Source organism: Nannospalax galili, unplaced genomic scaffold (genome assembly GCF_000622305.1).
Source record: "Nannospalax galili isolate Female #2095 unplaced genomic scaffold, S.galili_v1.0 scaffold140, whole genome shotgun sequence".
Taxonomy (NCBI): Eukaryota; Metazoa; Chordata; class Mammalia; order Rodentia; family Spalacidae; genus Nannospalax; species Nannospalax galili.
In genome coordinates, this window is record NW_008352267.1 from 11886684 (window position 1) to 11894548 (window position 7865).

The window sequence follows — 7865 nt, forward strand, 5'->3', positions numbered from 1 at the left end:
AATTTTTTGTAGTACTAGAATTAGAACCCAGAACCTTCGAATATTCTACCATTGAGCTGCATCCCTAGACCTGACAAGAAACATTGCTATTATACTACTTACAGAGGTACTTAAAGTGAACACAACCATCTCCTTTTTTCATTTAAGAGTTTGTACTTTTGAAACAAAATCATGGAAAGAAGTCTGTCAGTATAGAAATATACAAAACATATGGGAAGCTATCACTAAAGATTCTACCACCTATCAGTTACTGGAATTAATTAACTAGGAATCACATTTCAGACATATCTTCAGACTATTACATATAAATAGCAAGACTTCCAAGTGGGATCGTGGGTAGAACTCCACAAGCGTGGGCCTGCAAATTCTTGGAAGCAAAGGTGGTTTGCCATCTAGGACCATCAGTTTGGGAAACTAACTAGGGGAGCAGAGGGTGGGAAAGGAGCAGTCCCAAGAGATTACATTACAAGTGATTAAATTTTGGAAAACTACAGTAGCCTGGAGAGAGGGACTGACAGGATCCTAAACTATGTGCCCTTCCCTTTGGTGTGGAGCTGGGCAGTCAGTGACTACAGCTGGCTGTGCCAGAAACCGCTCCCTATGGTTGCTGGGAGAGGCACATGAACAACAGAAGAAAAAGGCAGTGTTCTGGTGATACTCTCTCTAAAAGACAAAGCCAAGGAAATCACAAAAAGATCTGTTCAGCATAGACTGCAAACATTCACCCCACCCTCATAATTGATCTATATTTGTTTTTTGTTTTGTTTTGCGTTTCTTTTTTAGAAAGACACATTTTAAGCTATCTACTTAGTTTGAACAAATATTGTGTTTTTTAGTTTCACTTTTTCTTTTTTCCTTCCCTTTTAATTTTATTTCTTTTCCTTTAACATTTAATTCTTCGTTGCTTCCTTCATCTCTTTAATCTGCCACCCCAGTTCTTCTTAAATCTTCAGTTGGAATAGATTCTCTTTTGTCAACTCCTCTTTCCTATCTTACCCTTTTTTGATTTTTTGTTTTTTTAATTATTTGTGTTGTTTTTGTTCTTTGATTTCCCTCATCTTCATCATTTCTATTACTCCTTATTTTCCTTTCACGTTTTCCTTTGTAGTGCTTTTCAGTATTTTTTGTGGGATTTTTATTCTTATCTTTATTGACTAATATTCCTTTAGTTCATGCAATGTTACCTTTGTCCCCCCTTCCCTATTGTTATTACATTGTGCTGATAATAATTTATAATTGACTATTACTATATTTAAGCACTATATGTAGTTTGTGTATATGTTATGGTTATTACTATAGGTTGTTTTCATCTTCCAAAATGGTTCTGGAGAGCAAACCTAGTATCTTCATGTTAAGTAGATATTTTGCTACTGAGCTACATGCTCATATCAGTTTTAAGAAACTACACTTCACCTCTTTCCATTCCGAGGACAGTCATGGCTCATGGTCCCAAGAAACATTTGAAGCAGTAATAGCTCCAAAATATTGGATGCTGGATAAACTGGCCAGTGTTTGCTCCTCGTCCATCTACTGGTCCTCATAAGCTGAGAGAATGTCTGCCTCTCATCATTTTCCTAAAGAACAGACTTAAGTATGCTCTCACCAGAAATGGAGTAAAAAAGATTTGCGTGCAGTGCTTCATTAAGATTGATGGCAAAGTCAGAAGTGATATAACCTCTACCCTGCTGGGTTTATGGATGTTATCAGCATTGACAACACTGGAGAGAATTTCTGTCTGATCTACCTGCAAAGGCCAAGTACAAGTTGTACAAAGTAAGAAATATCTTTGTGGGCACAAAAGGAAACCCTTATCTGGTGACTCATGATGTTTGCACCATTTGCTACCCTGATTCCCTCATCAAAGTGAATTAAAATACCAAAAGTATCAAAACAGAGAAGGAATACTGAAAGATTCAAGAAAGAAGTGCCAACTCAATCATGGAGGCAAAACCTTGGAACAGAAGTTTATTTCTCAACTGAAATTCTGAACATCAAGAATATATAGTGATGTATTTCAAGCCCTCAAAGAAAATAAAAGCATCTCAGCTTACTTTGACCTTCAAAGTTATTCTTCAGAATTGAAAAAAGAATAATGACTAAAAATTTTGAATACCTTCTTAAAAGATTTTAGGGCTACCTCTTCAGAGGGGGGAATGTTAGAGTAGCCAAAAGTCCCATTAAAAAAAGAACAATAAAGAGTACATTAAGTTGTCAGAAAAACGTTATAGGGAGATATGGGAGGAACTGGAGGGGAGGGAGTGGGCATGGACTTGATCAAAACACCTTATATGCTTATATGCCTGTATGAAATTTTCAATAAATTATTTTAAAAAATAAAAAAATTACTGTTCTATCAACTATAATAAAAGGAAGCAGCAGAGGACCTAAAGTCAGGGGAGGAGGGGTTGGGAGAGCAAGGGTGGTGAGGGGGAAGGGAGACCACTTTTGAATCAATAACAATATTTTTTTATTCTTATTTTGTGAAGTGAGAATTGATATCATCAAAGTCCAAGGAATAATGACTTTTATTTGCCTTGGGTAACCAATTTACCCACTTTGGAAGCTTCTTTAATGTCATATCACTAAAGCAATAATAATATGCTCTCTCTAGCTTTTAAAATAAAATTTACTGTTCATACTTTGCTGATTTATGTGAAGTCTGTGAAACAGCCCTATATCTTTTCTATGGAAGCCTTTTCTGGAAGCCTTTCTGAGTAAATTATGTGTCAACAAGTTGGTTAAGTTAAAATAGAAACACTGTGAAACAGTAAGCCAAAGTGTTTTCCTGTGTATATATAATCAAGAATTGACTACAATTTGAAATTTAAATAAAAAATACTCCATGCTTATTATACAGGAAAAAAAATTGGACACAAAGTCAGCATTGCAGAGGATACATAAGTTCTACACAGAGCAAATAAACATATAAAGAACCAAGAGAGGATAGAAAAAAAACTAAATCTTACAAGAAGAGTGACAACCACTAGATAAGTTATTGTGAATTACGACAGAATCAAACATTAGAAAGCAGCAAAATGACAGGAGCCAGTACACTCACAGAGTGACCCTAAATGTAAATGGTTTCAATTAAAAACTGGACTGAGCCCTTTACTTCCCCAGGCTGCACAGCCTCCTTTGTCCTGGTCCCAGCACCTTCCCTGGGTAAATCCAGCACGCCTAGCGCACCTTGACTCCCCCAGCCTCTTTCATCCTCCCAGTTCCCCTGCCGAGTCTCTCCTCCCAGGCTGGGCCCTTTTCTTGTCTTGGCATCCCAGACACAGGGGCCAACCTCCTGGCCCAGAGCCACCACTGCTTCCTGATCCTTTACATCCAGACCAACCCAGTTCCTCCCTACCTTCCCCAGAATCCCTCTGGGCCTGGTCCCACCCTCACCTCCCTTTACTTCCCAGGGCTGCACAGCCTCTGGGTGGCCTGGTGCCAGCACATTTCCTGGTCCCCAGGAGCCCTCTGGACTAGGTCCCGCCCTCATATCTCTTTGCTTCCTGGGCTACACAACTTCCAGTGTCCTGGTACCAGCACCTTCCAACGTTGCCCAGGGCCTTGACTCCCCCAGCTTCTTTCACTCTCTCAGATCCCCCACCACCACCTCCACCCCTGCCGAGTCTCTCCTCCCAGGCTGGCTACAGGCCCATTTATTGTCTTGGTACCCCAGGTACCGGGGCCAACCTCTCATCCCAGAACCACCACTTCTTCCTGATCCATTGCATCTAGACCAACCCGTTTCCTCCCTGCCAGCTCCCAGGAACCCTCTAGGCCTGGTCCCACCCTCACCTCCCTTTACTTCCCTAGGTGGGACAGCCACCAGCTTCCTGAGACCAACATCTATCCTGGGCCATTCTCCCAGGCCAGCCTGCCCCCAAATTCTTGAGGGCAGCATCTTTCCTTGAGGGACCCATACCTTAGGAGAAAGCCTGATGTCATCTGAGCCTCATTTCACTTGGGCCTCTGTGGGAACTCCTGAAGACAAAAGCAATTAGGCCACTCCAATATAAAATCAAAAGAGAGAACCTGAAGCCTAGACCAACAAGCTTTTCATGCCCAACAAGTAAACCACAAAGACATATAAAGTTTACAAAAAGAAGCAGAACTAAACTCAACAAAGGAAGGCTTGAGTTTCACAAAAGAATCAGAAACTACAAAGGAAATTCACGTCAAAGTCACAAAGAAAACAATAATAACATGAAAAAACAAAATAATACATACCCACCAAGTACCGATAGTCCTCTAGAGGAGTACAATGAGAACCCCCTAGAGAGAACACAGGACATGGTACTCCAAAGAACAATTATACATGATAAAAGAATTCAGCGAATTGAAAGAACACACAAAGAAATCAAAGAACTGAAGGAAGATAGAAATAATCTTCTGAAAAAATTCAGAAGAGTTAGAAATATTGATAATACTTAGGCTGAAATGAAGAAGGAAGTGAAACACTCAGTAAGCCAATTAGAAATGACAGGAGAAAGTGTTACCAATAGACTGAAAGATAAAGTGGACGAATTAGACCACTCAAGCAAAGATTATGAAAAATTTTTAAAAACACAAGAAGGGAATGTGCAAGAATTGTGTGACACCATAAAAATCCCAAACTTATGAATCATAGGCATACAAGAAGCAGAAGAATCTCAAGATAATGGTATGAAACAGATCTTCAACAGGATTGTGGAAGAAAACTTCTCAAAATTAAAGAAAGACATGCCCATACAAATACGAGAAGCATCTAGAACAACAAATAGACAGGACCAGAAAAGAAACTCTCCATGGCATATCAGAGTAAAAACACTAAATGTTCAGAACGCAGAGAAAATACTGAAAGCTGCAAAAGAAAAACAACAAATCACATATAAAGGAAAACCCATCAGGATTACAGCTGACTTTTCAGTGCTATGAAAGCCAGAAGAGCCTGGACCAAAGTATTTCCAGCTCTGCCAACCCAGACTACTTACCCAGCCAAAATGTCTATCATAGTTGAAGGGGAAAGAAAAGTCTTCCATGAAGAGCCTGGACCAAAGTATTTCCAGCTCTGAATGATCACAGATGCCAACCCAGACTACTTACCCAGCCAAAACGTCTATCATAGTTGAAGGGGAAAGAAAAGTCTTCCATGACATAAATAGGCTGAAAGAATTCATGTCCATAAAAACAGCCTTTCAGAGAGTTCTTGAAGCAATACAAAGAGATGAAGAAAGGAATGACTATACCCAAGGGGTGACAGAAAGAAATTCTGTGAAGGTTTAACTGTGGAAATGCACAGCTATATCAAGAATGTGAACAGAAATAAAAATGACAAGATTCAATACACATATCTCATTAATAACTTTAAATATCAATGGGCTGAACTCCCCAGTCAAAAGAAACAGAGAGCTGAATGGATTAAGAAACAAAACCCATCTTCTTGTTGTCTGCAAGAAACTCATCTCACTTTCAAGAACAGGCATTACCTTAAGGTGAAAGGATGGAAATATACCAAGTGAATGGTAGTAAGAAAAAAGCAGGCATTGCAATTCTAATACCTGACAAACTAGACTTTAAACTAAAACTAATCAGAACAGATATTAAGCGGAAGAGACAAAGAGGGACACCTCATTCTGATCAAAGGAACAATAAACCAAGAAGATATTACAATCATGAACACATATTCACCAAACTATGATGCACCCAACTTCATAAAAACAGTAATATGGGACTTTAAGACCCAGATTAATCCCAACTCATTTAGAATAGAGAACTTCAATACCCCATTGTCACTATTAGATAGGTCAACAGCACAGAAAATTAACAGAGAGACATCTGAATTAAACAATACCATATATCAAATGGACCTAACAGACATCTACTGAATATTCCACCTAAGTACCAAAGGACATACTTTCTACTCAGCATCCCATGGAACTTTCTCCAAAATCGACCATATACTGGGGCACAAAACACAGCTCAGCAAATACAAAAAGACTGAAATAATTCCATGTGTTCTATCAGACCACAATGCAATAAAACTTACAATCAACACACGAAGAACCCAAAATCACCACACAAACACATGGAGATTAAACAACACACTCCTGAATGATGAATGGGTCAAAAGAGAAATTAAGAAAGAAATAAAAGTATTCCTGGAATTAAATGAAAAGGACAATACAACACAACAAAACCTCTGGGACACGCTGAAAGCCGTTCTTAGAGGGAAGTTTATAGCTCTAAGTGCCTACATCAAAAAATCAGGACATTAAAAAAAATGACTTAGCAATGCAACTCAAGTGATTTGAAAAGCAACAGCAAATGAAACCCACACCCAGTGGAGAAGAAGAATTAACAAAAATCAGAGTGGAAATTAATGAAATAGAAACAAAGAAAACAATACAAAGAATCAATGACTCCAAGAGCTGGTTCTTTGAGACGATAAACAAGATTGATAGACCACTAGCCCAGTTAACCAAAAGAAAGAAAGAGTACCTCCAAATCAACCAAATCAGAGATGAAAGGGGAGACATCCCTTATAAAGAACATTATAAGAGAATACTTTAAAAAAAATATATGCTACTTAATTAGAAAACCTAAAAGAAAAGGATGGATATCTAAAGGCATGGGAACCACCAAAACTAAACCAAGAAGAGATTAACAGCTTAAACAGACCCATAACACAAAAAGAAATTGAAACAGTAATACAAAACTTCCAAATCAACAAAATCAGAGATGAAAGGGGAAACATCACAACAGACACCAGAAAGATACAGAACATTATAAGGGAATACTTTAAAAACCTATATGCTACCAAATTCGAAAACCTAAAAATTTCCAAATTCCTTCTATGAAGCCAGCATCACTCTAATACCAAAGCCTGGTAAGGATACAACCAAAAAAGAAAACTATAGACCCATATCCTTAATGAACATAGATGCAAAAATTCTCAACAAAATACTTGCAAACCACATAGAAACACACATCAAAAATATCATCCACCATGATCAAGATGGGTTTATTCCAGAGATGCAGAGATGGTTCAATATATGTAAGTCAATAAACATCATAAATCATATAAATGGGTTCAAAGACAAGAACCACATGGTCATCTCAATAGATGCAGAGAAAGCCTTTGACAAAATTCAACATGCACTTATGTTCAAAGTCCTAGAGGGAATTGGACTGCAAGGAACATATCTCAACATAATTAAAGCCAAATACAACAAGCATCTTTAAAAGTCTTCAACATCGACTCCTATCCTCAGGCCTCTTGGGGTAAGTCTATAGCGCAGCCCTCCGCGCCTTGACTCCCCAAGCCACATTCACCCTTCCATCTCCCCCGCTGTTCGCTACTCCTAGTTTGGAACCTGCGCCATCCCTAGACTTGGGGCCCCAGACAACGGGGGAACCAATACTGCTTCCTGACCCTTCACACCCAGACCAAATTAGGGCCTTTCTTGGGCCCCAGGGGCACGGCTCCTGGACCTGGCCCTGCCCTCACCTCCCTGTACTTCCCTGGTCCTGCAACACCTGCCAGGGTCTTGCTGGGGCTTACAGCCTCTTTCTGGGGCTCCGAAGCTTACCTTTCCTCTCCCTGATCCTTTGCATCCAGTACAACCTAGCTACTCAATCCACTCCCTGGGAAATCTTGGGGCTTCTTCCCACCCCAACTGCCTTTGCATCCCTGCGTGGCGCGGCCACTGCCAGGGTCTCAGGTCAGTGCCACCCAAGTTCCTAAGGCCAAAAGCATTCTTAGAAGATTCCAGACCTAAGGAGAAAGTCTGAAAACTTCTGACCCACATTGGAATTGGGCCACCGTGGTGAAGACAAAATCAATCCGGCCACGACAATATAAAATCAAAAGAGAGAACCAGAAGCTTAGA

At 39.6% G+C, this 7865-nt stretch overlaps 1 pseudogene; it reads left to right on the forward strand.

Annotated features, from left to right (window-relative positions):
* The first annotated feature begins 1436 nt into the window (after nt 1–1436).
* LOC103746807 lies at nt 1437–1872 on the forward strand (annotated as a pseudogene).
* Nucleotides 1873–7865: the final 5993 nt, after the last annotated feature.